Source organism: Cyprinus carpio, chromosome B4, assembly GCF_018340385.1.
Source record: "Cyprinus carpio isolate SPL01 chromosome B4, ASM1834038v1, whole genome shotgun sequence".
NCBI lineage: Eukaryota > Metazoa > Chordata > Actinopteri > Cypriniformes > Cyprinidae > Cyprinus > Cyprinus carpio.
The window spans coordinates 32954317-32974886 of record NC_056600.1 but is presented as its reverse complement, the minus strand read 5'-3'; the positions used below and the strand labels follow the sequence as shown (position 1 = coordinate 32974886).

Here is a 20570-nt window from a genome sequence, read left to right as displayed (position 1 = left end):
TATAGTTCTCGAGGGTCTGGTTGAAACCCCCTTTGAACCTTTAGAGTCAGCGTCTGATAGACTTCTAACTCTAAAAATTGTTTTTTCTCATGGCAATAACTTCTTTGAAGAGGATTGGGGATATGCAGGCTCTGTCTATCTCACCATCATGCTTAGACTTTGCCCCAGGGAGCGTGAAAGTGATTCTGCATCCTCATCCTGATTACCTGCCTAAGGTTCCGTTTTCGGCTGTACATCCGGTCATTCTAGAGGCCTTCTGTCCTCCGCCGTTCGCAACGCCGGAGCAGGAGAAATCTTATAGACTGTGTCCAGTCCGTGCTCTTCAGATTTACGTCCACCGCACTAGCCAGTGGCGTAAGTCGGAGCAACTGTTCGTCTGTTATGGTGGTGGTAACAGAGGAGCAGCTGCCACCAGGCAGACCATGTCTCACTGGGTCAGGGATGCTATTGCTTTGGCTTATGAGGCGCGCGGTCAAGCTTCGCCTATAGGTCTTAGAGCTCACTCCACAAGGGGGGTCGCCTCCTCTAGTGCTTTAGCAAGGGGGGTGCCCCCTTACAACGGGTTTGTGATGCGGCAGGTTGGTCCTCTCCGCACACATTCATAAGATTTTATAGTTTGGATGTCCATGCTACTCCGGGCTCTCATGTCCTTGAGTCAACATAACAAGCTAATGTCTGAGGCCTTCTTGTGGTTTGGTAGCACACCTGCACAACCTTAGGGGTCCAGACATTTTCAAGCACGGCGGCGTGGGTATTCTCGTTCCCAATGCGCTGAGCAGCGCAGCATCGACTGAAGCTTTCGAAAGGGAACGTTCCCGGTTACTTAGCTGTAACCTTGTTCCCTGAGAAAGCGGAACGAGATGCTGCGCTGCATTGCCGTACTGAAATATGTCCCAGGACTGCTCTTCAGACAAAATGTCCTGTTGATGCACCTGTGGCTTATCTATTTATAGCCCCGTGTTGCGGGCGCTCTCAGATGACGTCATCAACCGAGGCTATATTACCGCCGGGTCAATTCTATCGACGTGTTACACACATTATTCACAGCTGGTCACGAACAAGACGTTTCCCAATGCGCTGAGCAGCGCAGCATCTCGTTCCGCTTTCTCAGGGAACAAGGTTACAGCTAAGTAACCGGGAACGTTTCCTGATGATATTTCCCAAGGGTAATATGTAAAGCGTGAAGAGTAACGGCCCTAGTACTGAGCCTTGCGGTACTCCATACTGCACTTGTGAATGATATGATACCTATTCATTCACTGCTTCACATCCACACTTCGGAGTCCACACACTTCAGTTTGGGACAGCCTTCGTCACGCCGCTGTGACGCATTCGCACTTCAAATGCGCCCTCCGGAGTCCAGATGAACCTAGAGTGGTTATAATCGTCCGGGCTTAAATCGCACTCAAATTGATTTGATTTTGATGCAATATTTAGACTGAAGCTCGCAGGCGGCTATGGTAAGGGGCATGACATTTTCCTGACCAGGCGCCAAGTGGTGCCAATCACAACACACACTGGCCCAGCTAACTAATCACAACACAGTCTGGAGCAGCTTACCAATCACAACACACACTGGCCCAGTTAACCAATCACAGCACATTTCGTATTTCAGAAGGCAGGCCATCATTTGATACAGGAACTATTCGAGCCGTTCATGCCAGACTGGGGAGAGGTGTTATAATAATGTAAAATATGTGAAAAATAATGTGTTTTTTGAACAACCTAGTATGAGAGCCTGTTCTAGTACACTCCCAAAACAAAATCAAGACTTTGTAAAAGAGCATAATAGGATCCCTTTAATAAAAACTGCATTAGCAAGCAGAATGTTATCTTCGAAAGAACGCGATTCAACAAGCGGAATCAAGAGCCGGGAGTAAGCGTTGACCTATTCATTACAGCAGTTCATTCACTTGCCGAGCAATGTGATTTCGGAGCCTGGAAGAAAGATTTGATAAGGGATCGGATCGTAGTTGGGATCCCCGATGCAAAATTGGCAGAGAGCTTACAGTTAGATGCGGATTTGACATTGGAGAAAGCGATCACGCGAGTGAGACAGAGTGCTGCAGTGAAAAAACAACAGCCAATACCATGCAGAGCAGAGCTAAAGATATGACAGGTTGAAGCCATATACAAAAAAGACAGGAAATCACAAAGGACACCGAAAAGCAAAGCAAAGAACCACTCATCTGGATGCAGTGGCGTATCCAGGACATTTTTACTGGGGCGACCAAGATGGCACACAAAGCTAGAGTGGCGTGGCCATATATACCATAAAGAAATGTTATGTAAAACTTCAAACTCTCATGATCAATAGAGGATTTTAGATATAGTAACAAAGTGCAATAACAAAATGCTTTCACATAGGCCATAAAGACCACAAGACAAGACTAAAAGTCAAATGCAATGCCAACAAACCAATTATGCATTAAGGTTTAGGGTGATTATTTATAATTTAAGTTTTGAGGTTTGTACATAAACAATTGTAACAAACCAAACAAAACTTCTCTGCATTTTTAATGGCTACTTTGTGGCAGTGTCTACAATACTTTTCCACAGATTCTCAACAAATGTTTCACTTCTGTACTCCTGAAATGAGTCTTTGAGTGCACTTACTAAATCCACTGCCATGGCAAGGTCAAGTGAAGGAGATTGGAGGGTGTCAGATAGCACCTTTGCATCCCCAAGGAGCCTTCGAAAGGTTGCAAGAAGACTGACAAAGCTTAGGTCTAGCTGAGTCAGCAAACCTCAAGCATCTTCAAATCTTTCCCCACTATTTTCTGTAGCAATGTCATGCAGAACACGAAGTACAACAGGTAATCGGTCCATTAGATTCCTGCAGGCCAAGTATCTGCATGCCCATCTCGTGTCACTGAGCTTCTGCAACTCCCTCGGCTGACCTTCATACATTTCCTTTTGCACATCCAGCCACTTCTGATGAACATAGGACCCAGACATATACACATAAAGCTTCTGCAGTAGTGCAAAAAAGCAATCAGCCTCTGGGACTACCTTCACGGTATCAGTGAGTACCAAGTTCAGGCAATGTGCGTTACAGTGTACATAAACTGCATGTTTTGCATCAGTCTTTATTCTGGCTGCCACTCCAGAGTGTTTCCCACTCATTACTGATGCTCTGTCATAACCTTGTCCAGCAAGATTGGATCTGTACTCAAATCTTTCAAAACAGTGGATGATTTTGTCCTTGAGTCCTTCTGCATCTAATCGTGTGGCTTGTTGAAAGTCAAGAAAACTTTCGTGCACTGCCCCATGTAGTAGTACCTAAGTACCAGTGAGAGCTGCTCCTTCTTTTTCAGGTCTTTGGTTTCATCAACAATCACAGAGAACACTTCACTTTCATTCACTTCCTGAATTATTTCCTCATGGACCATATTTGCCAAGCATTCTAGGATTTCATTCTGTATTACACTGCTCGTGTACTTGGCATTCTGCTTTCCCTTCATTTTTTTCTCTCCCACTGGGTCATGCTTTGCACAACGAGGTCACCGTAAGACAGAAACTTTGGAAATGATTGCAATGTTTTGTGTTGCCATCAAAAGAAGTACTTCAGCCACTGTTTTAATATATTTTCGATTCTCTTGGACTTTCTTGTTGTATGCTTCATCAAGGGCATCATGTATGGAACAATCTGTTACTATTGCCTTCTTGTGCTCACCCCATGCAAACATGGCATTGACATGACCCTCTGACTTTTCATGTACTTTAAATCCACCATCTTTGTACATTGCCTTTTTCCAATGAGAGAATCCCAGTTGTGATGTGAATACAGATGCTGGGGTGTTTGGCAAAGAGAAGTGTTGACATGCAAAACAGTAGGCAGAGTTTTGGCTTTGGGAGTACTCAAGCCATGGGTGTTGTTTGTACCACTTGCTGTTGAAGGACCTCTTCCTGTTGCCATGCATGGTTCGCGGAAATACCTTAAGTTGAGGCTGCGTAGGACCTGCTGCTCTGGACTGTGAAACGTCTGTAAATTGTAAATAATCGTGATCAGTCCTTACTTCAGTTTTTATGAAGTTTCATTCAAAATGATTACTTACAAAATGAATTTGTGGTCAGTATTACAACTTCCATGTTATTTACATGGAAGGCACTCATAATGTCGTGTAAACTGAAAGACAAAATGTCACAACATACCGTGAGGTCCAGGTGGGGCAGCATGTACTTGTGCAATATGAGGAGCCTCTCTGTCATCGGTGTCACCATCACCTACTGACATGCCCTCTGAATCACTAGATGAAGTACCTGAAGTAGTAAAAACAATCACCATTACACCCATAGACTGTATGTGGACAAATTAGTGTCAAACATTTTCCTTTGTCTTTTCATAATGTTTTGTATTGAGATTTAAAGAACAGATTGTCTATGTTTTAAGTGTGGGGTTTGCTGTGTATTAGCAAATTAATAGCATACACTTTGGGCAAAATTGGACCGTCCTTTTTAAATTAAATTTAGTATGAGGGTACACGACAACTTCAGGTAACTGTTCATGAATGACATATCTGGATATAACAGAACTTCCCAGTCAACACGTGAGATCATGCGATGATCACAGTGACATCACACAATCCTCATACTGTGTATTTTACCTTCAGTAATCACACCAAAATTGCTAGCTGCAGCTAGTTTGCATATCAGTATTTGTGAATTGTTAGGCCTGTTATGTCAGATCATTACAACATTACTAACTTTATATTTCAATATATTAATTTTTTTTATTTATTCTTATATTTCAATAATTAACAAGCGCTGTAAAACAACAGTAAGCAAGAATGCTGCACTGGTGGAATAGTGTAAACTATCATTGCTCTTTGGATAAAAAGATGAAGTACGCCTACTCTTAGACACTCATATTAAAGATAAAAAGCCTTATTTCACCACGCTATATGACTATTTTTTTAACAACAACTTCTATCTGCGGAACTGTAGCTGTTTTATGTTAAAAGCTTCAACGTCACTTCCCATTTACCAAAACTCAAAGTGACTGACATTCATCCTCTTATTAACATAACAAGCAACTTTACCCAGACATCAGATGCAACACTACATCATTAAGAATGTAAAGTGTAGATCTACAAAAGTGTAGTTTAAAGTACTTTATGATACACACTTTCTTTAAGATACACAACAATTGTCCAAAGAAGACTTCTTAAACAATTATCAAATACAGTAATCAGTGAGAGTGGCTAAGGTTGTCCTCTCAAACAAAAAAAAAATCGGTAGAAGATTTATGTGTTTCATATAATGTTTTACTAATACAGAAGTTCTTTTTGGCCTGTTAGGATTTGGAAACAAAAATTAAGGCATTGAAAAGACAGCAACAAAAAGCTCGTAGCTATCATTTTGGCTCTTCAGAAAAAAAATGAAAACACTTCTGATAGTGAACAATCCTCCAGAGAACTTGAATCAGACTACTCATCAGACGACTCAGGAAATATGCTGAATGTTGTGGAGCAGCATCTAAATGAAGACTTGCAAGAACAGTATGATTCAGAATCACAACAGAATACCATAATTAATATGCAAGATCAAGTGCTTTGGTATGAAATTGATAGACTAAATGATTCCATGGATGTTACCAGTGAAAGTAACTCAGAGTTAGCTTTGTCTCTGGAGAAAAAGCTGTCTGAGTGGGCAATGAAATTCAACATCTCCATGACCTCTCTCACTCATTTGCTTAAGATTTTGAAGGAACATGACATTGATGTTCCAGCAGACGGACGAACACTATTGAAAACACCTCGTTCTGGCAGTTTGAGAATAACAGAAAAATCAGGTACATTTTAACTTTGAAAATGTCCATGCACTCATTTGGCAATATTATTCAGAAATTTCACTGAACTGTAAAATCTTGTTTTTGATAGGTGGCAAATACACATATTTTGGATTAAAGTAAGGTCTTACGCATACTCTGTCTGAGCAAGACACTTCAAAATACGACCACTTTGAGATTTCTTTGAATATTGATGGCCTACCCATTTTCAAGTCCAAAAACCTCACAATGTGGCCACTTCAGTGTGCTGTCATCAACATTGATGAAGTGAAAAACAGTCCTTTTGTTGTTGCTCTGTTTTCTGGAGCAAAGAAACCAAATGATTTGGAGTTTTTGAGGGATTTTATGGAGTAGCTGCAAGAACTGATGGAAACAGGCTTTAAAGGGAAGAGAATTGTCTTCAAAAACATCATATGTGATGCACCAGCACGAGCCCTCATCAAAGGAATAGTTCAGTTTAATGGCCGCTATGGCTGTGACTTTTGTGATGTAAAGGGAGTTCATGAGAGCAAAATGCTTTTTTTGTATAAAGGAAATCTCAGAACCAATGAGTCATTTAGACAGAAGACAAATCCTGAACATCACAAAACAGATAGCATTCTTTTGAATCTGGACATTGATATGATCAGGCAGTTCCCAATAGATCCCATGCATTGTGACGGATGTACTGTTACTTCCTCTACTGTCAAAAATCTGGGTTTTATATTAGACAGTAACTTGTCTTTTGAAAATCATATTTCCCATGTTACAAAAACAGCATTCTTCCATCTTAGAAACATTGCCAAGCTACGAAACATGTTACCTGTTCCTGAAGCAGAAAAGTTAGTTCATGCATTCATGACCTCTTAGTTAGACTATTGTAATGCACTGCTAGGTGGTTGTCCTGCATCCTCAATAAACAAGTTACAGGTAGTCCAAAATGCAGCGGCTAGAGTCCTTACCAGGTCAAGAAAATATGATCATATTACCCCAATTTTACAGTCTCTGCACTGGCTGCCTATTAAGTTCCGTATCAGTTACAAAATATTATTACTTACTTATAAGGCCCTTAATGGCTTAGCTCCTGTGTACCTAACTAGTCTTCTACCACGCTACAATCCATCACGCTCCCTAAGGTCACAAAACGCTGGACTTTTGATAGTACCTAGGATAGCAAAGTCCACTAAAGGAGGTAGAGCTTTTTCGCATTTGGCTCCCAAACTCTGGAATAGCCTTCCTGATAATGTTCGGGGCTCAGACACACTCTCTCTGTTTAAATCTAGATTAAAAACACACCTCTTTGGCCAAGCATTCAAATAATGCATCTCATAATTTTGGACTGCAGTTATATCTGATCAAATGTGCATTATTATTCTTTAACTTGGGTTAAACTAATTAATTTTACTTGGCTGGAACAGCAGCTACGCTAATTATGTCTCTATTTGTTTCTCTGTTTTGCCACGGGATTTACATCCCGTGGTAACTAGGATTTACACAAGCTCCAGTCTGGATCCAGAACATCTGAGAAGAGATGATGCCAACCCCTCAGAGGACCTTAGATGATGCTAACCCAGAGACAACATACAGAACTACCACAATTTTGCTATAAGTTTGATTGCATAATTGCTGTTAATAGTGTTAATCGTCTGTTTGTTTACGTCTTTTATTGATTTTTCTGAACATTTCTGCCGTATGCACATAAACTGACCGTCACCACTGATAAGCTACTACTAAATATTGTAGAAACTTAATTTTCTGTAAAGTTGCTTTGCAATGATCTGTATCGTAAAAAGTGCTATACAAATAAACTTGAATTGAATTGAATTGAATTGTGTAGATCTAGGAGTGACTAAGCGAATGTTGATGCTGTGGAAAGAAGGACCTTTGGCCCATAGATTATCAGCTGGACATCTTAGCACCATTACTTATTTTCATCAAGCTGTCCGACATCACATACCTCCTGAATTCAATAGGAAACCCAGGGGGTTAGATGAACTGAAGCACTGGAAAGCAACTGAATTCCGAACATTTTTGCTTTATACTGGACCAGTGATTTTGAAATATGTTCTCGATAAGGAGAAGTATATTCACTTCCTTTCACTTAGTATTGGAATGCGCATCTTGTACAGTGAAAACCTAATGGAGCATCGTGATTATGCAGATGAGCTGTTAACATATTTTGTTGAAAAAGGTAGCAGCCTGTATAGCATGAGTTTTATCTCATATAATGTGCATTGCTTGCTACATCTCACTGATGTTGCAAATTACAACAGATCATTACACTATTGTTCAGCGTACAAGTTTGAGAACAATATGGGTCAAATTAAGAGGTTTATCCGCGGTTCAAGTGATCCACTGATTCAAGTAGCTAACAGATTGGCAGAGAGGCAAGCAATATCAAGTTCTAAGAAATCAAATGTTAACTCTGGTACGCCAAAGACAAAAGAATGTTACAGAATGACCAATGATAGCTACTGCCTTATACATGGAGTTCAAGAAAATCTGATTTTTTGTGAGGTTTTTTGCAGAATGGAACCTTTGTACACTAAGCCATGTGACTCCAGAATAATTGGCATATTCAAAGGATTTCGGAATCACACTAAAATGTTACATACTGACACCACTCAACTGAGACATAAAGCAATCATGATACCTTTGTCATTGATTGATAAAGATGAATACAATGCGGTAGCACTTATACCGCTCATGCATTCAGTTTGATTAGTTAGTCAAGTAAGTCAGTAAGGCAGGGTTTTTGCCTTTTTTATTGCATGTTATCCTGATTTTGATCCAAAGACTATGAATAATGTGTGTGTGTGTGTGTGTGTGCGTGTGCGTGTGCGTGTGCATGCGTCTTTCAAAATCGAATTTGTTTATTCTGTGATGGACAGACATCTGTTGTACCAATCAGTTGGATTTTTGATGACAATGGAACATTGAAGTGTCGATGGACATCATCACTCTCAAACATTAAAAACAACAATTCTCCACCAAACCCTAACTGGAAGGTTTATGACATTGTGAAGATCGTTGGACCATCAATTGGTAAGAAATTGCAATAATGGTGCATTTGAATTGAAAATGAATGTGATGCTGAAATGTGGGTATAAGAACACAAATTCAAGTTGTTGTGCCTAATATAAGACAATCACAATTTTAGTTTTACATAAGTATTTAACATTTCTGGAAGATTTTTTTTCTCAATATTATGATAGGTGGTCTTATAAATTTACTAATCATAATATATTTATGTATTCTATGATGAATAAATAGTTGACTGAATTTCCATTATACACATAGTATACATAAATTTACCACTTACAGGAGACTATGATCAAGCAAATCAATACATCTCAGATTACACAACGGGGGTCTCAGCAGCAGAGGACTAAATTACTTATTCAATGACAGACCCTGCAGTTGTGGAATTACCTGAGAAGAGAAAAAGGAAAAATAAGCTCTGTGATGAAAGTGACATCAATTCAGAGACATCTTCCTGTGAAGGTCTGTATATATTGAAATGATTGGTATGCAGAAAACAATTTAGCCATAACTCTGTGATCATTCATTATTTGTATGTACTAAACAGATTATATGAACTTGAAGCAGTCAGGAAATGAAGTGAAGCAATCTGGTCTGAAGTCAAGAAATGTCCCACTGCCCAAACCTCCTATATACCATGGTTAGCCTGTTTTAACTTTGATGTAGAACTTTGAACTTGCTAAAGCACTTTTATGTTTTTTCAATCCATTTTTTATTAGTTTGTTTTTTTCTTCTTTTGAACATTAGTCAATATTCAGCTCATTCAGAAAGTTCAGTGTGACAGTGTTTTAACTTTTTAACTAAACTTTTATTTAATAAAAAATATTTTTCTTCTGCATGATCTATCTTTAAAGATACTCTTCAGAGAAGTGGGGAAAAAAGATTAGGATGATCCCAAGCCCACAAGCTCTGATGTCTCAGGTGATTTAAACATATACACACATATACAAAAGATAAATTCATGTATTAATGGTGTGTATAATGTGTTACTATGCAGAGGTTTTTACACTTTATATTGCCAAAACCCACCATATATGATGAACCTTTAGCTAAGGAGTAATGTGAAGATAAAAATTTTTAGTTCAAATTTATTAGTTTTATAGAAGCTTTACAAAGAATTCTGTTTTACAAAGAAATACAAATCCCATACTACAGATAAAAAACAAATATAAACACTTAAATGTCTCTATCAAGAACTTAAAAATGTGACTGTAACAATGTTTGAATATATTAATATTTATGTTTTTTATGAATTTTATGAAGACCATTACAACCCTCTGGAGGCCTGTTGTGGGTCCCCTGACCCCGGTTAGAAAACCCATGCATTCATGTATTGATGTACATTAAGCCACTTACTTCTATATCTTCCTCTCAGAATTTCATGATGTTCAACAACATCACATGACTTATAAAGAAATTACAGTGCAAACCAGGATACCAGGTGTTTATACATTGTTTATTCATTGTGTATACAAGGTTTGTTATGGCAAAAGATTAGGTGATCATACTAATTTTAATGTGATAAACAGATGATGTGCATTTAAAGAAGTCAAGAAATGCAATGAAGCGAGTTGTTCTGAAGACAAAGAATGTTCAGCTGGCCAAAACTCCCAGATACCATGGTAAGCTTGTGTTTTAACTTATCTAAGGAACTTAGCAGAATCAGCTTTATAATTTTATTTGCAGATTTTGAATGTCTTATGTCTTTTCTTGAAAGTAGTCAAGAGTCCACTTATTCAGAAAGCTCTGTGTGTCAAAACATCTGGTGAGTATGAAACACTTTTTCTCTTAAATTGAATCTGGTTAAGCTAATTTGATCATTCTAATTCACATTGTTCAGGTGACTGTCTGGATGATAACAATGAAAGCCCTGATGAGTTATTTAAACTCAAGCCAGCCCAACCCAGTATTCTTAGGTGAGACAATAGATATTCCCTTTAACACATGCAAACACATCACAAGGTACCTTATAAGAGAATTTTGTGTCATGACTCTCACAGATACTATTCAATGAAATGTGGCAATGCATGAGGATGATCATCCCAAAAGCTCTGCTTCTTCAGGAGAGTTATAATTTAATATAATTTATTGTGTATGTGTGTGTGCGTGTGTGTGTGTGCGTGTGTGTGTGTTTTTTTTTTTTGTCCCCACAATTAAAGTGAACCACCTACATGTGCATTGTGGATAAAACGATCAGGGAAAAAACTGTTTACTTGATGTAGAAAAATAAATATAGAAATAATATAACTGATTTAGATAAATGCAATTTCTGATAACAGGGAAGGAACCAAAGGAAACAAAATGCAAAGTCACCATGGAGAAATTGTTTGGTATGTGATATATCAATTAGACATTATTTATTTATACAGACATAAAACATCCTTTGCTATATAACAATCTAACTTTACAATTTTTCAGATCTGAATACTAAGATACTCCAACAAATTCAAATGCTGGAACAGAGACAAGCTGTCATCATGAATGACTTGGCAAAAGTTAAGTCTGTTCTCATGAAGCGGGCAGAAGAAGATGCCCATGAGGAACTTTTTAAACAACAACAGTGCTCCAGCTTTGAAACGTTTGAAGCCTTCTGTCAGAGGCTTGAAGAAGACAAAAATTATCGAGAGCTTTATGTTAGTACTACTATATAAATTTAGCGTTTATTTTTACAACAAAGCCACAGTTTTATTTTTTTATTTTTTTGCAGCAGATACCATGTAAAAGAAATGTTGAAGCCTGGTATATTTTAATCATGACAATATTATGTATGTTTTTGTCAGGTACACGATCTCATCCATACTCACGGCAGCTCCAATATATGTGAGATGGTGAGACAGGCTTTAAAAAGCATAGTGTCAGACAATGTTCTCTGTCTGTATAACAGAACGGGGAAAGATGGGAAGAAGGTGTTGCCTCCTGTGCTCCTGACATGTTTGAAAAGTAAGTGTTTTAAGTTTTGGTTTGTGCATCTGGATGCTGCTATAGAAATTGTAATGTTAACACCTTGCTCTTTGTGTTTTTAGAATGTGTCAGGTCTTTTCACAAACAAAATGAAATAGAGGTGAAGAAGCTAAAAGTAACCACCAGAACAACACCAGACGCGGAATGTATTCGCCAAGTAGAATTTTTTTTGTCCAACGCCAACACCAGGCTGAAAAGGAAACCAAATGACTTTTTGTTTGATTGTTTTTATTGATGGAAATAAAGAATGTGGGTGTAAAAGTTTGAGTTAACTGAATCATTTTAGATAACAGTGAACTAACACAATTATTGCATAGTGGTGTTATATGGTGATCTTACAGTATGAGCACACAGTGATCACAGTATGAGCACACAGTGAGTGCGCAGTGACATCACAGTGACCACAGTATGAGTACACAGTGATCACAGTATGAGCACACAGTGACCACAGTATGAGCACACAGTGAGTGCGCAGTGACATCACAGTGACCACAGTATGAGCACACAGTGATCACAGTATGAGCACACAGTGACCACAGTATGAGCACACAGTGAGTGCGCAGTGACATCACAGTGACCACAGTATGAGCACACAGTGAGTGCGCAGTGACATCACAGTGATCACAGTATGAGCACACAGTGAGTGTGATGTGACCTCATATTTCCACCACAGTATGAGTGCACTGTGATTGTGCAGTGACCCCATGTTGTGAACAAAGTATGAGCACACAGTGAGAGCTCTGTGTGGTTACACTTTTAGTTCACTGTGACACTCACATTATGACCGCACCATGAGAATATTGTGAGCTCATAGTGACATCATTGTGAGATCAAATTGTTGACTGGGTTGACATACCATGCTTAGCAGGTGGAGCTCCAGACACTGCTGGATCCTCCTCTGGGTGTGGCTGGTCAGCTGTGGGAATACGCAGATATCTGAGAAATCTGAGACATCAATAGGCTGGAGGTTCTGACACACACACCACACACACACACACACACACACACACATATAACTATATATATATTTTACATCATACGTATGTACATACATACATACACACACACGTGTGTTTCTGTGTGTGTATTTATGTATTATGCACATTTTATTATTGTTCTTCTGTCTTTTACAACTGTTTTAACTATTGTTCTTGTGTAGTGATGTTTTAGACAGTTGTAATTGTATAACTGGAGTGACAAACAACTTGAATGTAAGCCTACATGGTAAATTCCAACTATCCAAGCATGACTTACCATCCTGTGCAAGAGGAGCTGACTGCTCTTCAACCTCACTGTCACTGCTGTACCTAGGCTGCTGACTACTTGACTGAGCCGTATCACTGCAGTTGGTAGAAGCTGTGGCTGGCTCTGACTCTTTTCTCTTTTTTTGGAAGAAGCTCTGAATATCTCTGCTTCTCTTCATAACTAGTCTTAACCCTAACCCTGGGGGAAATGTAATTCAATCAATCAGTCAATCAATCAGTCAGTCAATTCAGTTTGAAATAATAGCTATAACTACAAATGTCAAGCAGGATCATTGTCAAATTGGCTTAGAATCAGTGTGCAAAATACAGGTGTTCGTGGGGCTCTGGAACCCCTTAAATAAGCTTTGACTCCATTAAAATGTCAAAAAGAAAGGAGGTGCCAACAATGTGCCTAATGAACATAGACATATTTATAGGATCTAAAAAAGGTTTATTTTTACATAACTACCACTTTACCACTCACTTTTAATAACACAATTAACATGTTGCATCTCAAGGATTTGTGGCATTTGAATGCAATTTGCTCTGCCTCTGCCTATTTAAACGTCTAAAAATATGTGAACTGTGAAGATGAACTAATTGATACAAACAAAAAGTTCTTTATCTCCAAGAGAAAAAAGTCTTTAAACAGCCCTTTAATCACAGAGCAAATTAATAAGTCAAAGCTTGTTCTTGTGTTATAGTTACTTAAATCTAGACTGTCACACTATATTTCACACACTGGTTGGCCAAAAATATAACATTAGCTTTATTGAACACACACATCTGCACCCTCAGTCTTCAGTCCAGAAAATAGCTTTTCATGGTGCGATGGCGCCGGCGGTATTCTAACGTTCAATGTTTAACTTAGTTTGCAGGCTGCTAAGCTAGCTAGTGCAGTGTAGTTCGACTTTTAGCTGCTACTTAGTGCTGGATGAAGTTTTCCTACACATTCAGAGGGAACTACAATATAACTAAACATTAAATTACCATACCTCTCAATCGACTGATTCCAGCGTTTTTGTCATTGCAACTTTGTGTGACCATCCTCCTGTTTGTTTCACGGACCAGCAGCAGTAGGTGCAGCGCGCGTTGCACGTGCTCATCTCATGGGTCACCTAACCTGCACGGCCAAACATCCGCTGAGCAGAAATCAGCTCTCACAGTCTCAGTACTGTGTTAGAATGGAGAAAACTGGACATGGGGGCTGCTGTCACAGCAATTCCGAGCAGCATTTACTCCACAAAGAAACATGGAGTTTTGCAGCCACCAAGAAAAATGCTGTTCGGACCAGGTAATCAGAGACTGGATGTGAAGGGGTGATTTAGAGGGCAGCTATGTATAAAAGACACAACTACAGAACAGGATATTTATATGTATATGTTCACAGCATAGGGTAGAACACAGAGAGCCCTTGCTGACCATGAGACCAGAGAGACCATGGCAGCGGGTGGGCACAGACGACAGCAGTGCCGTTATGACATGCATTATAGTGCACGACCCTTACCCACACTGCAGCCAGGACAGAGTGTGGCTGCCGAAAGAGAAATCAAAAGGCATTCGTCAAGCTCAAACACCCAGGTCTTACATCGTACACACTGCTGAAGGACTAATCAGGAGAAACGGCACACTGTAAACCCGAACGTTCAAATTAATTAAATAGATTAAGTAGTGTATACTCAAAGTTTTAGAAAAAGTTGTACTAACTTAATTATTTCAAGTTGGTGTAACATGGTCTTCCTTTTTGAGTAATTTTAACTAATATTTTTGATTAAATGGAACTTTTTTTGTGAATACGTAAGCATAACTTAAAAACATAAATTAAATACAACTTAATAGAATTAAGTAATTACATGCTAAGAATGAAGTCCTGTTATTTCTATTGTTTCAAATAGAGATTATTTAAAAATAAACTTAATTTATATTGCACATGCTAAAATACAATAAAATCTCAAAGTGCTTAACCAAATAAGTAAAATCTATCATAACAAATAAATTACAACCATAGCCTATAAAAACAATTTAATTGGGGCAAACTGAAATGCATTAGACATTAGTGGAAGACAAAATGTATTTATTTTATTTATTTATTGTATTTTTATTGTCATCAGTTTAATGTAGCCTATATATTTTTTATTTGAGTGTTGAGCAGCTCCAGGGATTATTTTTTATTCTGAATTAGTCTGATTCAACATCCGAAGAAGAAGGCGGCACTAATGCATTGCACATACTACGCTGATTGCTATCCTAAACCCAAAGAACAGTTTGTACGCGGGTGTCGGGAAGCAAGCAACAACAGAAGGCCTGCAGAAAGTTACTACCTACGCGGCAGCAGTCAGCATCATTTGACTTACTGTAAGTTTTTAGTGTTAATATTTATTCACTTTTACTTATTTTTATACATTTGTTGATGTGTTTGTCTCAGAGAGCGTATACCTTCACTGGATAATCACGGGAGTCTTGTATTAACATTACCAGACTCACTGAATAATTTGACGACGGATAGATCTAGGAATCACGCGCTCATTCCCCGCTTAAAGGTGGTGTTAGAAAATTAGACGTTAGTTTAACCACTAACAGACACCTCGTATGCAATAGTTCGATTTTTTTTGTTGATGGAAACTTTCAATATGATAAGGTCCATTATCATATTAAAAGAGCGTGAACGAGCATAACTACAGTTTAACTACAGTTCCTACACTGACACAGCAAGTTTGCGTTCTCTGTAGCTTCTTGGGACGCTCGTTTTAAATTCTGTGGAGCAAACTGAGACACGGAGATTGCTGTTAACTGAACACGAGGGGCCGCCATTTTGTGCTGTGTCGGTTAAGCTGCTTTTCATGACAAATATTAATACACTAAAAACCCTTACCAGTAAGGCTTTAGTTTGTAGAAATTGCATTATTGTTAATTAACCATGCAGTAAAGTTCCAGTGCTGCTACTTTTCTTTACATTAATGTTAATTTAGCTTGATGCCTTTAGTAGCTAGACACTTTGGTGATCAAATGAAAAGATCATTAACAGGGAAAGTATAAAAATGGAAGTATTTATAATTTGACAGTCTTTGAATGCTTTTAATTGTCCAGTTTCAGATCAGTTCATGCATTTGCATCTCTCTGTTCCAGTTTCAAGAAGTTAATACAGAGTTAAGAAAGAAAACTGGAGACGTGATAAAGATACCAGGTAATCCAATGAATGTGAATTATTCTATCAATCACCCCTCCCCCTCCCCCCCTTACCCCTCTAAATACCAACTTAAATTGTTGTTTTTTCTCAGACAATGTTTTAGTGTGGTGACCTTAAATCAGATGCACTCCCACATATCATTGTTTATTCGACTTGCCTGTTTGAACAAAATAAAGCTTTTTGCTGTATTTAAGTCAACAATTCATGAATGTGTTCTGTTCATAAATACCATCTTCCTAATTGATATTTAACCTTTGGCCCTGCCTAGATCATATTTTGGTGTTGTGATATTTTGTATATTTTTTAATGATTTAAGTGGTTTGTACTTTTTATTGTAATTACAATAACTATGTAATAACTAGGTACTAACCCTGAACCTACCCCTAAACCTAACCCTACCCCATGTAGTTACCTTGTATTACCGGAACTTTCTTTTAGATAAATACACTGTAAGTACACTATAAGTACATGTAAGTACACGTACTGTAAAATAAAGTGCAACCCATATTTTACTTAACTTTGTATTTGCTTGCAAAAAAGAAAGGATTGGTCTAAAAATGAGTCCAAAAATTAATTCAAGATTTGTCTTAAAAACATGTTAAAAACTTACGCTGTAAAAAAAGTTTAATTATGCTGTTTTACATCTATAGACGTTATATAAAACTGATTGTTTTGAGGAAAACATGTCGTCATTTTAAAGCAGTGTTATCTGTATTCCATAATCATGTTTTGGTAAGATAATAGTAATTAACTTGTAGTTATATTTATTAAGTATAAGCAATTCTGTTTTAAAATTAAAAACAATTTTGGTGGTCTGAACTTTGTCATTTTTTTCTTCGCCTTTTAGGTTGCTGGTTCCAAAATGATCTGGAAGTGTAAGTTGTGCGCAGCTTCTTTCACCTCCAGAATACAGTTATTTAGACACTACAGGCTGCAGCACAGCCACTATTCCAGAATTAGCCCTCTTCCATGGTTGTACACTGATTGCATTTGTACATTTCAGACACTTAATGCACTGAGTACTCATTTGTCAAGATATCATATAGCACAACCTAGCAGTTGTACAGAACAGTTTCAGGGGCCTGTGATATTTAAATGCCCTTTATGCATATTTCAGCAAACCTTTTCTGAATCAGCCGTTTTCAGTCATCTCAGAAAGCATTTGAAAAATCATTAAACGGTGACGTGCCCATATAAGGATTGTAGCTATAAAACAAATGTGTACTCCTCATTCAATTCTCATAAAAGTAGAGAACACCAAGCAGGTGTTGCATCAGACTTTCAAACTGATATTGTTAGTGATATTGTTAGTGAGGATCCCCATAATATTCAAGCCAGTATTTCTGAGGTAACTAGTGATTTGCATGAAGAATGCCCAGGCAGTTAATGACATACTGCAAAGAAATGGTCACAGTATTGCAGAACCTACACTGAGTGAAGTTGTTGCCGCTGTCATGGACTGCAATGTTTTGGCTACATCAACCTCTAAAGGTGCTGAGTTGAGTTCATCCAAGCGCAGAAAAACCTTTATTGAGCACAACTATCCTTATGTAATGCCAGTGGAGTATCAGTTGGAGCAACCTGGACATACCAGCATGTATGTTCCTATCCTTTCAATGATTCAAGAGTTGTTTAAAAACATAGACATTCTTAACAACATTACTGAAACAAATACTACATATGGTCAATATGTTTCATGCTCCAATGGCTCTCATTTCATTGAAAATGAGGTACTGTCTTGTAGCCAAACATCCCTGCTTAAGGGAATCAGGATCTGAGGCTGGCTGGAATGGGTGGAAAAACAGCATCAAGTTTAAGATGGGCAACTATAGGAGCAAGATGAGACAGGCTGGATGTCAGGAGGTCACTGTTAATGCTGGAAAGAGAAGTAGAAGTAATCCTGAAAATGATACTTCACATTCCAACATTAAAAGACCCAAGCGAGCAGAATTAAACTTACTACCCAACTTTCCCCAAGGAAAGGATCCTTCAAGCCTTGAGCAGTTGAGGCAGACCATTGTTGAGGAAGTCAAGAAGACTGAGAAGAACCTGCCCCTCATTACAAAGATGATGGAGACCACATTTCCCCTACGCAAATCATCTTGACAGCAGTCAATTTACTCTTCGCAGGGAGTTTGATTGACAGGCGATCTGACCAATCATAATCCGCCATTTCTGTCCGACAAAGCAGTCAGGAGAGTTAGTACATTAACGTTTTGAACTTGAATACCGGCGTGTACTGATGTCTTTCCGCAGATAAAACGACACTCCTTCTTATGTTCATTCATGTTTATTTGATGCTATTAATTAACTAGAAGGAAGAGATGATTGGTTCACGAGCAGCTTTAACTGAGGCTCTACAGTGATCTGCCAAACACATTAAAGAGCCACAAAACGGTATTTATTGTATATATTTTTTTATAAAATGACCAAATATGAAAGTTGAGACTTTGTTTCATATTAAAAGTAACCTGCTCTGTCCTGTCTGTCAGCACGTTGTCAGTGTCCTCTCTGCTCCGCGATGTATATTTCACTGTGTTGGACTTAGCAACAGTAACTAAAGGGGGAGGGTCTTTGCGAACGGTCAATTAGATACTATACTAAACATGCAAACCATGATCGAAAAGTAAAAACTGTGAATGAGCAGGACTGTGACAGTGAGAGGGCTTACAGCCTATCTTGCATAAATGGCATTGTTATGCCAATATAATGCATCACTAAAAATTGTTGCACTAAAACGGGAGTTATTGTTGCATTGTTACTGTTAAGTTGCAGCATATTATGAACTGTCTCAGCATCTGTATCATTTTCTGCTAATAAATTGCAAATTAGGGCATGTTGCAAAGCAGTCCCATTTCTTGTGTTTTTATGAATGATGTGAGTGACTAGTTAACGTCGACTCGACTTTGATGTCATAACAGTCGACTTCAAAAAATCTGAAGTCGTTCAACCCCTAGTGTGCAGAACATGGATCTTATGTTTTTCACCTCTTAGAATGAGACCCAGGTCTCCCTTGTAAAAGAGGTATTGGATTTCAATGGGACTTGGTTAAAGAAAGATAAATTATGTCAGCTGTTCTTTTCCATGTGTTAGTTTGTGAGTAGTGTCTCTTTTTCATTCAGGATGAGTCTGAGCCAGAGCTTGATGGTGTTGCAGTAGGCCTCCTTACTTGTCATCAGTGACCATGACACAAGTCCAGTTCACTACCACCCTGTGAGAATCTCTGTCATCATTGAAAGTGAGGCCGTGGTCAGCCTCCCCAGAATTGGCAATGCCTTCTTGGTAATCTTTGGACTTATCTATGCACTACACCTCAATTATCCCAAAGCACTGACCAACACTTTTGAATTCACTCAAAAGATTTTACTTTGCCTGGAAAGTGGTAAACTGTCACCCAGGTTGCAGACCCTCAAGAATGACTTGATGATGTAGAAACTCATCTGAAAGAAGGCTGCAGGGTAAAGCATTATAAAAGGCTAGTTCAAAGTTATCTCCTTTTGTCTAAGTAATGCCTCAAAAAGTTACTACACGTTCAGCCAATAGGCCCAAACTACACAATATGCCTTTGTTCTCATAATGCAAAAGGCATATTGTGTTTTGTATGTTTTAATGTTTTCCTCAACCATTGTGGGCTGCACAAGTGGACCCACATTTCACTGTGCATTTGATACTGTTGTTTAATGTCTGCCCTGTTGCCTTACCCAGGCTTTAGCCAGGAAGCCAAAAGCACACTTTTTTATATATTTAGCTGTAATGAAATAATTTCGTTTTGGTAATATTTATTATTATTTTTCAATTACTCTGATTTATTTTCCTGATTATCTGATTGGTTGTCTGGTCAATATCAGACATTTGTGATAAATATATATTTTTGTAGGGTCTTAAGTGACCAGGAACACATTTGGAAGGCTAGAATCTGAAGAATTTTGACTTTTTCTAAAAATCTCTATATTCATAATTTATTAATACAATTACTTTGCAAATAATCAGGTAATCTTCTTTTTGCAGCTCAGTATATCGGGGAAAGTCCAACACCTCATTAATAAGCAGCACACCAAGATGAGATGGGCAATACCACCCACAGAGTGTCTGTCTTTGACCTTGCAGTTCTTGCCAACAGGTTGGTGTGACTTCTATGTCAAAGTCACATTCATTTTAAAGTCTGTCTCTGTATGTTTTGTATTTGTTATTTTTGTCTCATGCAGGTGAAACATTCAAGTCCCTCTAGTACAGGCTTGGGACCAGCACCATCTCACAGATAGTTGTGGAGACCTGTGACGCTCTGTACCAGGTTAAGAAGGAAGACTTCCTGAAGGTAGGCTGTTATGACAAGCTGTGAAAAATGCGATTTCAGATATCCACTATA

General features: G+C 38.4%; 2 long non-coding RNA genes across 2 annotated transcripts; both read left to right on the top strand.

Annotated features, from left to right (window-relative positions):
• The first annotated feature begins 8747 nt into the window (after positions 1–8747).
• Positions 8748–10681, top strand: LOC122137207. Its single transcript, XR_006154691.1, has 6 exons — positions 8748–8815; positions 9095–9274; positions 9360–9452; positions 9667–9733; positions 10188–10253; positions 10342–10681. It is a non-coding gene; the product is annotated as an uncharacterized LOC122137207 (long non-coding RNA).
• A 994-nt stretch (positions 10682–11675) lies between these two features.
• Positions 11676–11981, top strand: LOC122137209. The gene is made up of 2 exons (XR_006154694.1): positions 11676–11752; positions 11836–11981. It is a non-coding gene; the product is annotated as an uncharacterized LOC122137209 (long non-coding RNA).
• The last annotated feature ends 8589 nt before the right edge of the window (positions 11982–20570 follow it).